The following is a 14,544-nucleotide window of genomic DNA, read 5'->3' as shown; positions in this document are numbered from 1 at the left end:
GGCCTTGATAATGGGTACACACAGCTAGAGGGGGAGGAAAGAGAAAGACAGGATTATAGTTGAGTAGAGTCATACCAGGAAAAACTTGTTCCTCTGTGATTTGCGTTGGGCACTGTGCCTCTGACTTGTACACTGTAAATCTGTTTTATTTATCTTTTTCTTCACTTTCCATTTTGTGAGCAGAAGGTCAATGTAAGAGCAAGAATAGAGAGCGTAGGAGTGGGAAGCTAGTGTACTTAGCTTTGGAGGAGGCATTTTGGGAACTGTTGCCAAACTGACATGAATGATGCTATCTGTTACACAGTACTGAGAGACTTACAGTGACTTCTTTGTTATTTATCAGGGATAAAGAGGGGTAAGTGTAAGTGAGAGAGGAAACCATTTGTTTAGCCACTTCAGTCACTGTCTGGGACTAAGCAGGGAACATTTTTCTAATAGCGCTGTGATCATTTACAAATGTTCTCATTCCACATTAGAAAATAAATCAAGACCCTACTTCCCCCCTCCATGACAACCAGAAACCTCCTGAACACGCAGTGAGAAATTAAGTTTAATGTATCTAAAAACTTGGTAACGGAGACACTTAAAATGTAGGAGCTCCAGATTCAGATTATTTCTCTGCCTAATTCAAACCAATGTTTGCACTAGAGCCTTAAGGTTATATTCCCTTATTACAAGGCTGTATGCTAATCAGTTAGGTCTTACTGTATGTTGGACCAGAAACACTGTCCTGGAGCTAGAAAACCTCCCTTAGCAGGCAATCCATCAAAATTGATATACTAGCATGAAAAGCTTGATTTTTGGCAAATCAGTATTTATCAAACCAGTTTCACTGAAAAATCTTCAAGCAGCTTCATTGCTGATGGAGATTTAATGAGGCAAAGTGCCTACTGTGCATGTTAATTCTCATTGAATCAGGCTTAAAGAAATGTCTGTAGGCAAGAGAGAAAAACAAACAGCGTTGTCCAGACATAAAAGACAAAGCAAACGCTTCGAGGGACATGAATGTTTTACAAGAAAACTCTAAGACGCAAAAGAATATCTTGAAAGATTCTGTTCTTTGAGATGAGCACTGGTCAGGTAATCTTTGGAGTCCAAGTAACTTCCTTCAAAATTTGTAATTTCTTCATTTGCTTATTCTTCAGCTGTTAGTAGTTAAGTGTCAACAGACTATAAGGAATACAGATAACATCCTGAAATAGTGTTCATAAAAAAACAATTTTAATAATTTATAAGAGTCCCAGATCCTGTGGTTGGACTCTAGGTTAATACATCCTGCTGATTCAGCCATCAGTTTTGAGAGTCTGATGGCATCCTTTCTAACCCAAACTGAGTATTAAGGAGAACTTTCCTCTTCTGTACCTTACTGTACTGAATAAATCTGGGAACATCTGAAAGAAAAAAAAAAATTAGAGTATTTCTCCACTTTGGGATGGTTTCAGTTCTCCTGGTATCAGAGGTCATGATCATTTGAGATATTTCAGTCTGCCATACTGTATACATCAATTGCAGTGGCAAAGCTTAGAGAAAATGGAAAAGGAAGAGCAGTAACACATGATTTGCAAAGTGTAGGGAGGAAAGTAATCCTAGGGCTATTTTGTAAAACCTCATTTTTGGTTTTGACACCCTTCAATGACTACTTGAGCCTGTAAAACACAGTCTTCACCAGTTGTTGTTCCTCTGAGTAAGATATAAACAATTACTAGATCTTAATATGCCTGAAAATAACTGGAAAAAAAAAAATTAAGGACAAAATTCTCCAAAATCTCCTTGCTTATATGTTTAGTAAACAGAGCTTCTAGGACTCTAATGGTTGTAGATAATTCTTGTTGGATGTTTGAAAGTCTTTATCAACCTCAGCAGTATAGAAATATATGTCCCCCTGTCAACTATAATCTCCCTGGTTTCCTGCTGATGAGTTTTACTCTCTGTTGAGTTGACCGTCTTGAGGGATAGGTGTGAGCTTTTCCTGGTCTGACACAGGCATGGTGCTCTGGGGGATCCTTAGATCTGCGTTAGAGCTTACAGCCCCTTCTTGGGATGTTCCTCCCTCTCCTTTCACATTCCTATCCCCCTCAGCTTTTAGCCCCTAAACAAAAACGCTGACCCAGATTCCAGCTGTAAGTGTCTGCTGTGAGGTAGGAGGGATTTGGAGACAGCTGTTGTCCAGGGAGAAGAATAGCTGGTCAGCACTGAAATTTCAGAGGGAGCTTGGGTTGCAAACCACAGATTCAGAGAGCTACTGGATGCTGTATGAGGTGCAGTACTGAACCCTGTACTCCCTTTTTTAAATAGACCTCAGTTGTGTGTGACTTCTGCTCACGCAGGTAGCACGGCATTATAACTTTGCACTTCTAACTTTTGCACTTAGCAAAAATGTCCTGGCTTACAGGGAATGTGTTATATGCACTTTTATTGTGAACACTAGGATTCAGAATACTTCTCTATCAGTTAGGATGCAGGTTTTCAGTTCTGTCGAAGACACCTTTGACTTACGGTGCCAGCCTTCCAGAGAGGCCTAAGAGATACCTATTGCTATTGTTTTCCAGGCAGTCACTCAGAGAAGCTGTCCAAAAATATAAGTCATTCACATATGCATTCAGAGATGTGATAGAAAGTGAAATACTCAGTGTGGTTTGTAATTGTGTTTATATAAGTGCAGCCTCTTCCTGTGTCAGAACAGATTTTTGCAAACAAGAGGGCAATGATTCAGTTCCAGGGGAAGACTGACAAAATAAACCCCAGCTTCTACTGACCTGATGCAGTGCCGAACAGTGTCCTACCCTGGGAAAATATTTCCTGCTTCATTTTCATAAATATTTATGTAATTCCTTCTGGGAAACATGTCTTCTTCAGAAAACTGAACATGCTGCTCCCTGACATAAATTTAACTATTTGTTTACACATGAGAGATTATGGGCATCTACCCAGCCTTAGATTTTTACATTCTTATCTCAGGCATTTCTGTCTTTTAAAGTTGTTCTTCAGTCTCCTCCTAGAAATTGAATGTCTTGAGTCATGGAGCTTAGTTCTGGCTCTGGAATTTGAACATCCCTGATGCTCTTTGGAGAGTTGTTATTTTGGGCTGCAGAAATAAGAACCAAATTTAATGTTCTGTCTGGAATCACAGTTCTGTCCTGCATAGTTATGCGCTTCCCATTCTGGTTTGAGGCTCCTTTCTAAAAAAAATAATCATGTAAGCAATGAAACAGAGGATTGCATGGCTAATGAAAGTATTTCTTTTTAGAAACAGACCTGTACACATGGATGTGAACTGAAATAGCACTTGTGTGCAGTCTTTTGTGTTTGCTTTCTAAATTTATAATACAGACTAGTGGCAAAGTTGTGCACAAGTTTCCCCAAGAGAACAGGTATAATCCCCCCTATGACAAACTGAAAAAGGTTGATTCTGCTCTCTTTAACATTTTTTAAGAGAACAGAAAAACACTGACATTGAAGCACAGACTAACAGAACCTTGTACAAAGCCTTGTATTAGAGCAAAGTTGAGCTTTGCTTTCCGACATGATCACAACTCTTCCATGAAGTGGTGAACTGTGTGGGGTGCTCTGGAAAAAGCCATGTGATGGGTAGCATGGTAGAAATAGTCACAGGAGATGGCAGATGTTAAGATTGTGTCCAGGATAAAACACATAAATGAATAAGTGGTACCTAGGGGACGTGCGACCTGTGGATTTTATATGAAACCTGTTTCTCATGCAGAGCAATGACAAAACTTCAAAACACAAGCTCTGCCAGTCGTACAGGATCTTAGTTCCCTGGTCCTAGAATTCAGCTGCTGTGCCTTGTATTACCCATTTGACCTTACAGGTTATAATTATACAGAACATCTAAATTTATAGTTATTTAGTTTCTCTTTTTATTTCCTTTTCAGTTCAAACGCTGTTGCATATTTTCCAAGTAGAGCCATAGCCAAACAGCTTTTATCACTTTCTTCAGCATTTTGCAAAAGAAACACCAACAACCCAGGAGGCAGCTACCTGCCCCAGAAGATTTATGAGCTCATCCAGCAAAAAGGAAAGGCAAGGATGTGAGGAAGATGAGAGTGGGAGACACACTGAACTAGTAAGGGTCCACAGGAAACCAGAGAATGCTTAAAGACCTCCCTACTAGCTCATATTCTCCTGTCACTGCCTGAACCCTGTTACTAAATGTGTCTCAAGATGTCTGCACTGCTCAGTGAACTCTATCTTGCATCCTGAGTTGCTTCTCTGGTGCTTGGGGACTCACAGTGTTGTGTAATATGTATCGTAACATTGGTTTCACGTATATGTGGGTGTCTTTTTGGGAAGAAAAAGAAAATTTGAACCTTATTCTCCCACCTTCCTAGTTATTGTCTGCCAGACTGTTTGGTAGTGATGGGGAGGCAGGCTGCTGGTGCTGGCTTATTTTCCACTTGACAGCATCGCAGAACTAGAGGGAAAAAATCCTTTAATCAAATCATACTCAGAAAGTTGTTTGTTTTCTTGTGTTTGTTTTGTTTTTTAACCTGCTAATATATTAGTCTTCTCACAAATTCAAATTTTGTGTAATGAAGAAAGACTTTAAAGTGATGAGGTTTTCCTCCTCAATTCTGATTATTGCTGGTACCTCTGGAACTTTTGGCCTGTGATTTGGAGACCAGAAGGCTGGATTCACCTCCCATGTCATATGCACGCCTCTGAATTACACAGAATTACAAAATCACAGAATATGCCAAGTTGGAAGGGACCCACAAGGATCATTGAGTCCAACTCCTGGCCCTTCACAGGACCATCCCCAAGAGTCACACCAAGTGCCTGAGAGTATCATCCAAACGCTTCTTGAACTCTGTCAGTCTTGGTGCTTTGACGATGTCCCTGGGGAGCCTGTTCCAGTGCCCAGCCACCCTCTGGCTGAAGAACTTTTTCCTAATATCCAACCTAAACCTTTCCTGACACAACTTCAGACCATTTCCTCAGGTTCTGTCACTGGTCACCACAGAGAAGAGATCAGTGCCTGCCCTTCCTCTTCCCCTCATGAGGAAGTTGTAACTGCAATGAGGTCTCCCCTCAGTCTCCGTCAGGCTGAACAGACCAAGTGCCCTCAGCCACTCCTCATACGGCTTCCCCTCAAGGCCCTTCGCCATCTTTGTTGCACTCCTTTGGACACTCTCTAAGAGCTTAATATCTTTCTTATGTTGCTGTGCCCAAAACTGCCACAATATTCAAGGTGAGGCCTCCCCAGTGAAGAGCAGAGCGGGACAATCCCCTCCCTCAACCGGCTGGCGATGCTTTGCCTGATGCCCCCCAGGACACGGTTGGCCCTCCTTGCTGCCAGGGCACTGCTGACTCATATTCAACTTGCCATTGATCAGGACCCCCAGGTCCCTTTCCACGGCACTGCTTTCCACCATCTCATTCTCCAGTCTGTATGAACATCCAGGGTTGCCCCACCCCAGGTGCAGAATCCAGCACTTTGCCTTGTTAAACTTCTTATGGTTGGTGATTGCCCAGTCCTCTGAATTGTGGGTACTTGCTTAGGTGTACAGTGTGGTGTCATTATGGCTGGTTTTTAGTTTAATAGTTTAACATATAAATTACAACACTAGCACAAACTTGATTAAAGGACTGCTGTGACTTCTACCATTTGGAGTAATTCACATCACTTGGAACTACTGCTGAGCTACCTCTGGCAAGGCAAAAAATGAGCTACAGGGCTTATAAAAAGATTTCTGAATAGTAATGACTTTGCCATTAGTGGGAACTGTTGAGAACCACAGAGCTTTCAGCACTTTTCCCCAACACAGAATTCTCCGAAACTTCAAGTTTTTGTTCGTCTCAGAGGAAGTGACACCTATTTAGATGCTTTGCTTTTTAATCTACCTGCTCTCTTGACTGCAGTAATGTAAGTATAGATACAGAAGAAAGGCTCGTAAGTCAGCACAGTATTTCTCACCACCAAAAACTGGTGTGTGGTTTTGTTTAATATGTGGAATTTTATGACAGCATTCAAAAGAATTTATGAGTTTATAAGTAAGATTAAATCAGTTCCAAAGACAGTGTCAGACTATGTCCAACACCGTCAGTAAAATTTTATATAGCATTGTTACTTCTCCAAGGGTTTTGGAGATTTCAACTTTATTCTCATGGGATTAACAGTCACTTTCAGTCTAAGGAACAGGAAATTGCCACAATCTGCTAGGTGCTTGCAATTTGGTCATAGCAGCATGTGCTGGGAGGAAACAGTAGATCCTGGCAGGTTCTTGTCCTGTGCTGTGGCAAAGAGGTCTTACCCCTTGGGAAGTTCAAAGCACTTCCTTAAGTTCTTAGGAGCCAGGAGCAGTTAAGAATAAACCTGAACTTATGAGCTGTCAGATTAATGGTAAGAGATTTCCTCTAATCTTAACTGGTCCTTGGCTTTATAGTACAAAAGAGATTTGCCATGCAAAGCATCCACAGTGCTGCGTCACAGATCAGTGGTTCCCTTTCCAAAGATCAGCAACCTAATCAAAAGAATAAAGGCTATGGAAAGGGCAGGAAGAGTGTGAATGCACAACCCATCATTAAGAAATCTGATTGTTCTTCTCCTTCTCCTTTTTCTTTTCTGGTGCAACATATGTCTTGATTCCTCGGTGATGAAAAGTACTTCACACAGTGAAGGGGGCTGTTTGGCTGATATCAGAGGCAATTCCAGCTTCATGCTGTTGACACGGTCCATTAACTGTTGAATCTGTGCAGACTCCAGCCATGCTGTTGCCTCCACATTCCTGGGCTTGGATTTGTGCCCTTCCTGCCCACAGTCAGTGTGTGCACACGACTGCTTGGCTGCCCACCCCAGTACCCATGCAGTGCGATGGCATGGTGCCTGCTCACGGAAGTGGGAAGCCAATTTCACAAGGGTACAGATGAGCACTGGAAGTGGATTTAGGCTGGCATCCTGCTTGATGCTGCCTATGCCAATTCCCCAGCTGGAACTGGCTTGTTTTCAATGATAACTTTGAAAATAAAATAAAAAAAATTTAAGCTTAATCAATCTGAAAGTGAATTACTGCCATTTAGCACTAGGAAGAGATTAATGTGTTTTCTTTTAAGGAGAATTTGTGGTGGGGAATGAGTCAGTAAGTGTGAGTCTTTCCCTGAGTGCAGAGGCCAGTGTGTCCCCTGGGATGTTATGACTGTACCTGCCCTCAGGCTGTGCCATACAGGCTGGAACAGGTTCAGTGAGTGCCACTCCATGGTGGGGAGGGTGATGGAGTCAGAAACTGAATGCCGAGCTGCCCTTTCTCAAGGAGACAAAGGGCAAGAGCCGAGATTTATTGACTAGAGCCCCTAAACATCATGGCAAACATTATGGCTTTATACCTCCAAAGATTTGCATCAACCAGCACTTAATAAATAGTAAGTAGCAGGCACCCACAGTAATAGAGCAAGGAAACAAAGGAATCAAGCAACCTTAAAAAGTAAGCAGGAATGAGAAAATGAGAAGTTATGATTTATCTGTTTTTCTAATTACATGAGATTATAACCAAACTAGAAACATCTGCTGCTTTGATTTTGCTGCTCCTGGGATTCCTCAGACCTTTCCTCCTAAGTGGAATATTTCAAGTGAGCAGGAACTGGCCTGAAGAAATCCATAAATCTATATTCATTACTTAGGTTTTCTGTTTGTGCTGATTTAAAGATTTGGCTGTTTAGATTTTCTTTGGATTAGCTGAGCTCAAGGGAACTCTCCAAAGGAATGTGCCATCGGTTTTCTGTTTGTGCTTTTTTATGTGATGCAATTCATTAAAATTTCCATGCAGGCAGTCATTAATTGTCAAAACCCAAAAAACCCCTAAATTGTCTGCAATTATCCATACTGTGATATATTTGGGACACATTATGGTTTCTATCATTAAGAAGGCCTCCTTGTAATGCACCATCATGGATAAAACATAGCCACAAAAATGATGCATATGGACAAAATATAAAGTGAAATTATGGGTTTCTATACTGAAATGGAACTACCGATGGTGCTCATGCCGGACACCAATGACACACAGAACAGAACGGTTAGTAAACAGAGGGAAAGCTATAAATATGCTTAAGACGAGACATCACACATTGTTTTAAGTGACAAACTTTGTTCTAAAAGAAAGAAGAAAGATCACAAATCTAGACAGACAGCACTGCTAAAAGTTATATAGCTGCATGATTCATTCCCCAAAGAAATCAATGTCAGAATGACATTTTTCTTCAGGCAGTACTGGCAACTGCTCGTAATTTGGGTAAACTTTCTCTGCCCTATAAAAACAAACCATCAAACCAAAAGGTAACCACTGAAACAACTACCACTCAACCAAAAAAAAAAGTATTTTAAACAGAGCACAACATAAAACTGCATGAGTCAATCTACCGTAAACTTTCAGCAAATAGGATGTGTCATCGAGATCAACTTCGGTGTTTCCAATGAATATAGGCTTATACAGTAGGCTTTTTAGAAACAGACTTTGCTCCAAATAGTAATTCCCTGCCTTCAATAAACTCTGACTGTCTGCAACTAGTTATTTCTCCTATCCTGATACAGACAGCCAAAATAACTGACTTGTAAACAGAGGCCTATGGAGCTAGATTAATTACAAGGATTACATATAGTATTCGGAGCTTTTAAAACCAGAAGGGATCATTATGATGATCCCAGCTGGGTTCCTACTGTTGTGGGTGATGTAAGAGGCAGAGAAGGCCTTGACAGTAACTAAAACATCTCTGAGCTATCAACATGGTTTCCAGCACAAATCCAAAATGCAGCCTCATACTAGCTACTGTGAAGAAAATTACCTCTATCCCAGTCAAAACCAGCACACCTATTGCTGTGGTTTAACCCCAGACAGCAGCCGTTTGCTCACTCTCCCACCTGAAGGATTGAGGAGAGAATCGAAAGCGTAAAAGCCAGAAAACTTGTGGGTTGAGATAAAAACAGTTTAATAAGGAAAGAAAAAGCATCCCATACAAGCAAAACAAAGCAAGGAATTAATTCACTGCTTCCCATGGGCAGGCAGGTGTTCAGCCATGTCCAAGAGAGCAGGGCCCCACCACACATAACAGTGATTTGGGAAAACAAATGTCATCACTCTGAATGTCCCCCCACTTCTTTCTTCTTCCAAGCTTTATATCCTGAGCGTGATGTCATATGGTCTGGAATATCCCTTTGGTCAGTTTGGGTCACCTGTCATGGCTGTGTCTCCTCCCAGCCTCCCATGCACCCCCAACTTCCTTGGCCAGCGTGGCAGTATGAAAAGCAGAAGAGGCCTTGGCTCTGTGTAAGCCCTGCTCAGCAATAACAAAAGCATCTCTATATTATTAACACAACCCAGTGTTCAGCACAAATCCAAAACACAGCCCCATACTAGCCACTGTGAAGAAAGTTAACTCTACCCCAATGAAAACCAGCACACGTATGTAACATGGAATTTCACTGGATGACTACTGCTGAGAGTTGCTGGTGGTGATGGGAAGATGTGTCATCTCTATTTAACTACTTCAAGTGAGTGAAAGCACACTACAACATTCTAGTGGCTAGCTACCATTGTTTTGTAACATATTTAGTAAATTATATTTAATATGTGTCCCTGTTTAAACGAACAATTATATTTGAAGTATTTATAACTTTCTCTCAATTTTAGGCCCAAATGCCAACCTCTTCTACATCCTATATTCTAAAAATTGATTTATGACATGATCCCAAAGTGTTACACTTCTCAGCAATGGAATTTTGCAGCCCTCAAGAATGTGTTTCTTTGTTTGCTTCCATTGGATAACAGTCCTGAGGCCCACTGTTTTATCTTGTTGCAGCATATAGTGTTCTTGATAAATTCCAGTTATTTAAGTTGGAGGCTTTACTCTTGTGTTTGTCTTTTGTGCAGGGAGCTGGCTTGCAATAAAACCTCAACATTTTGCCTGAATAACCTTTGAGATGAGACAGTCAGTTTGCTTGATAAAGTGAAGAGTCATCTCTGCGTTATCCAGGGGAAGACAATTTGGTTTCCAGATCAACCAGTGCAGTGGTTAGAGGGAGAGCTAAGATGATCCTGTGTGAGTCAGTCTAGGTCCAGCAAGGCTAAGGAGTTTAGGCACAATGCCACAGTATTGCTTAAGCAGTTGTTCCCAAGAACAGTTCAGGTTCAGAAGTTGTGCCTGTATTTTTCCTTTGGCTGTGGTATCTTGTAACTCAAAGGTAGAGAGTTGATTCTGTTAGATTTCCACAAAGCATTTGACTTTGTTCCTACATGTGGGAGAAACAAATTCCACCATAAATAAGAGTAACAAAGCTAGGTAGCTAGGATTTGGGAAGGATGTATGATGTGATTGGGAAAGAGATGGGAGCAACAGAGAGTATCCCAGTTCTCTGTGGAAAGGAGAAATAGGATAAAAAGAAAAAATATAGGGAAGCTACAGATATGGAATGTGCAACTCCAGCATGTCTTTGAATGCAAATGAATGAAAAAGCATGGAGAAATGGAAAAACTCGCGTTAACTTCCCCAAGTTTTGTACCAAATCCTTTGCAAATTATGTAGCATGGAAAAAGGAGTGTTTAAATATGAAGAGCCCGGTCCACCTCTTCATTTCAACTGAATGATGTAAACTCACAATGGGAACAGGTATATGTAGAAGAACATAAGAAGGGACATATCAAAGCTCTTTCCATTCCAAGTGACTGTTTTTCACTTACTTTGGAAATCAGAAAAAATACAGGGTGAAATCACATGACAAATAATATGAGAAAGATAGTGAAATTATGCAGGAAGGTTTCTCTGAAGACAATTCTGTACTTTTACGCAACAATACAACTTTTTGTTTATGACTGTTTTCATTTTGGCATGGCTTATCAATCTGGCATGGCTTCTTTCCTTCAGAAGTTTCAGATGTTTGCAAAGAGGAGAAATCACGAGGAAGGGTTATTACATTTAATATAGATGAACAGCTTATCTGTTATCAACATCCCAAAGAGGAAACAAGGTATAATCTATTGCACTACTACTGGAGCAAGACTACATGTTGGATTACTCAATGAATAATGCTGGAGAGCAGTAAAATGGGCCATCATTCTTAGTATTTAGTCAAGTACACAGAATTTTCCTCATTTGACTTGATTTTTTTAAGACAGATAATCTAATAAAAAATAAAACCAGTCTAAATGTCAGATTGCAACTACAGAATATTTTGAGTGTCAGAAGACCAGAAATTTGGTACTGTTTCCTCAACTGAAAGATTTTTTATTTTTAAGTTCTAGATGTATTTGCTCATCTAAGGGCTTTTCAGCTCTGGTGGAAAATTCCTCACTACCTCACTACAACTATTACAGTTGGTGTCTGTTGGAGAATGTGATAAATGTTAGCAATAACTCAAAGAATCACCTAAAAATCAATTGCTAATATGGGTTTATAGGTACAAATTTTACAAATTATTATCTTCTATGCAATTTTTCAATCTGGGCTGTGTCTTCCCTTAGCTTCCTGAGAAAATCTGCTATCATCTGCATCGGAGACTAAAAGTGCATGCTCTTGATAGTCACTTGGGAACTATCAGCATAACCTCTGGTTTTCTGTCCTTTATTTTTGTAATGCTCACTGACTGGAAAATTGAATAAACATGTAACTGTAAACGGCCCTTCGGAAAATCCAGAACTTTCACAGAACAGTCATGAGGACGATCCCTTGTTCCCCATGTCTCAACTTTGTGGTGATCTGGGAGGCAAAAAAGACCCTCCCCTGGCAACCTCCAAAGATGAATAAGTTAGAAAAATAGTTGTATTTGGGTATTTTGTTTCCTGGCATCAAAGCTTCTTGAGAGAGAAATGTGCTATTATGTGACATTATTCTTTTTTTCTTCCTATAATAGCTGTGTCAGACACTCAGGATTTCCTTTGTGCATTTAAAATTTGGAATCATTCAGGAAGAAACCTGATTCAGATGAGAAACCTGCTGAGGGTTCCTCTCATCCTGTTGTCAGTGATAGCACTTTTATTGGGATAATCTGGACCTGCAACATGCTCCTCATATGTGGGTATGCACTGGAGGAAACAAGGAAATTTTCCTCCAACCTGTGGGATGCTGTAGCTTATATTGCTTTATTCTCTGGGGTGGCAGTGGGCCCACCTGCACACCTGGGAGCCTTGACCCATTTCAGCATAAAAGGTCCTTGTTACTTCATCCTGAGAAGTTTTAACATCTTTGGTGCTTCCAACAGGGCTTTGAAATATGGCTCTGTGAGGAGTGTGCACATACACATGTGCCAGGACAGAAAGGAGGGAGCTCTTAGTGTAGAAAGAAATACTTTTGTCTTGCAAAATTATTTTTCCGAAGATGTTCCCACTTCTCCCTACAAGAGCTTAGGAAAGCTGTGGCAGCTTGCCAGCACCACAAGCTTGATACCAGTGTAGGTCCACTGCAGCCAGCACAGCAGGAGAGATTACAGGGATGCTGGAGCTGCTCTCTGGAAAAAAGGGGCTGAGAGATGATTCCTCTTTTGTCCCATTCCAGAAGCCCTTTCCACCCCCACTTCCATCGGTTCTCTCCACAGGCAAAAAGGTGTGTGTGGCTGGTAGCTGAGTGTGCTAAGGGTTGCTCAGATAGATTAAGGCTTCTGTGTGGCTGTCACAAGCAGTCAGCCTTGGTATCCCATGGATGATGAAGAGGTGGTTGCATGCAAATGGAGTAGACTTTCTTAAAAAATAAATTAGCAACACACATGAGAAACTCACACTTCTTTTCTGTGGAAAATGAAGTACTCTGAAGTTGGGAAATGCCAGATATTTGTCTGTCTGGCCAACCCAAATTCAGCCTGGCGTATGTGTGCCCTGCTATGATCTTCAGTTGCCTTTCCCACGAACTCTCTTCCCCTGGGCCCCGATTCATATGAAGTTAGATCTGGTTACAAAATCAACACTTTGAAATTAGGAATTATCAAACCTGGGGATTCCCAAGTATCCTTCATTCTGAAACATTGCATACTTGCCATTCTCCATTTAGTTTTGCCTGAACTGAACACAAAGTGTCACACTGTAGAAAAACTCCCATTGAATCCAATAACCTGGAAGGAACAATGGTGTGCATGGACTGTGTGTACCAATACAGCATTACTACATTTAATGGATCAGCTCATCCATTTATGATGGATGATCCACCTGTCACTTTTTGAGAATCTAAACCAAAGGTGAGTATAAACTCCAAGACATGGGAAGGAGAAAAGCAAATAATGTGTGGGCTGTAAGCAGAATTCAGCCTTTGTACTTAACAGTAGAGCGGAATTGTAAGAAAACTGGCAGATATTTAAAATCAATAGGAAGATAACCCCTCCAGCCCCCAAAACAAATTATGAAAATGCTTTAAAAAACAACTTCAGCCATAAAGAAGACTAAATATTACAGACATTTTTTAATTATTATTTTGAGTCTTGAGCTGAGGCTTGGTTTTGGTTTTCAGAGAATCATAGAATTGTCAAGGTTTGAAGAGACCTTTAAAATCTTCATGTTCAACTATTGACCCAGCACTACCACTGTAACCCCTAGGCCTCTAACCCATGTCACCCAGTGCCAGATCCAAATGCCTCTTAAACATCTCCATGGTGTCATTTGTCACTGACCTGCTTCCTAACACAAGCAGGCCCAGACATTTAGTGTTTTGTTTAGTAACTAAGTAGGTGTTTATTACAAATTGTCTCTTTCTTATGACTTTTTCTTCATGTGGATGTCTACCCCTAAGATTAATTTAATAGTAACAATATGTTACAATTTTCAGCCCTAACTAATTTTTCTTTTTCACAAAGAATATTTTTCTGACATTTTGCACATTGTGGTGCCAGTGGAGGTGAACAGATGCAGTTGAACTGTTAAGACAGAACCCTTCCACAAAATGTAGTTGAATTGTTAAGACTGAGTCCTTCCCAGATGACTCTTGTTCATTGTAACATGCTTACTAAATATGACAAAGTTTTCTGCATCAGCAGTGCTGGATCTGAGTGTGTTGACCCCTTCTCAGTAAAAGGTTTTTGACACAAGTGCCCAAAGGCATATGAGTTCCAGTTGTTTGTAACTATAAAGTACTGGTTAAAACTGACTTGAGTTCTGAAAAGATTTTACTGTAAAATATTTCCTTGTCTGAAGCAGAATGCACTTGACAGTATTTTCAGACTAAATGTGCCTAAGCACCATTTTGATGTATTTTGAATATTAAAGAAACAGCTTAGTACCTCCATGGGAAAAATTGCTAAAAGTTTTTTGTTCGGTTCGTTGGTTTTGTTTTTGGTTTTTGGGTGTTGGCTCTCTTTTTTTCTTTGTTCACCAGGTTATCCTCAGCTAGTTTATTTGTTGTTTCAGCAAAACGAGTGCACTCCTGTGTTATTTCGGGAATACAACTACTCCTGGGACTGGGTGCAGAACACACATGTGACTTTACCCAGATTCTTCCCTTATCCTTCAAAGCAACTCTTCCAAATTGTGTCTTTAGTCCCTTCAGCAGGTATGTGTGGTATAAGATAAAAATAGGCAGCTCCCTTACTTGGAGAAACATATAACATGGCAAGAGAGG

The sequence above is a fragment of the Lepidothrix coronata genome, unplaced genomic scaffold, assembly GCF_001604755.1.
Source record: "Lepidothrix coronata isolate B3197 unplaced genomic scaffold, Lepidothrix_coronata-1.0 Scaffold126, whole genome shotgun sequence".
Taxonomy (NCBI): domain Eukaryota; kingdom Metazoa; phylum Chordata; class Aves; order Passeriformes; family Pipridae; genus Lepidothrix; species Lepidothrix coronata.
This window is presented reverse-complemented; position numbering follows the sequence as displayed.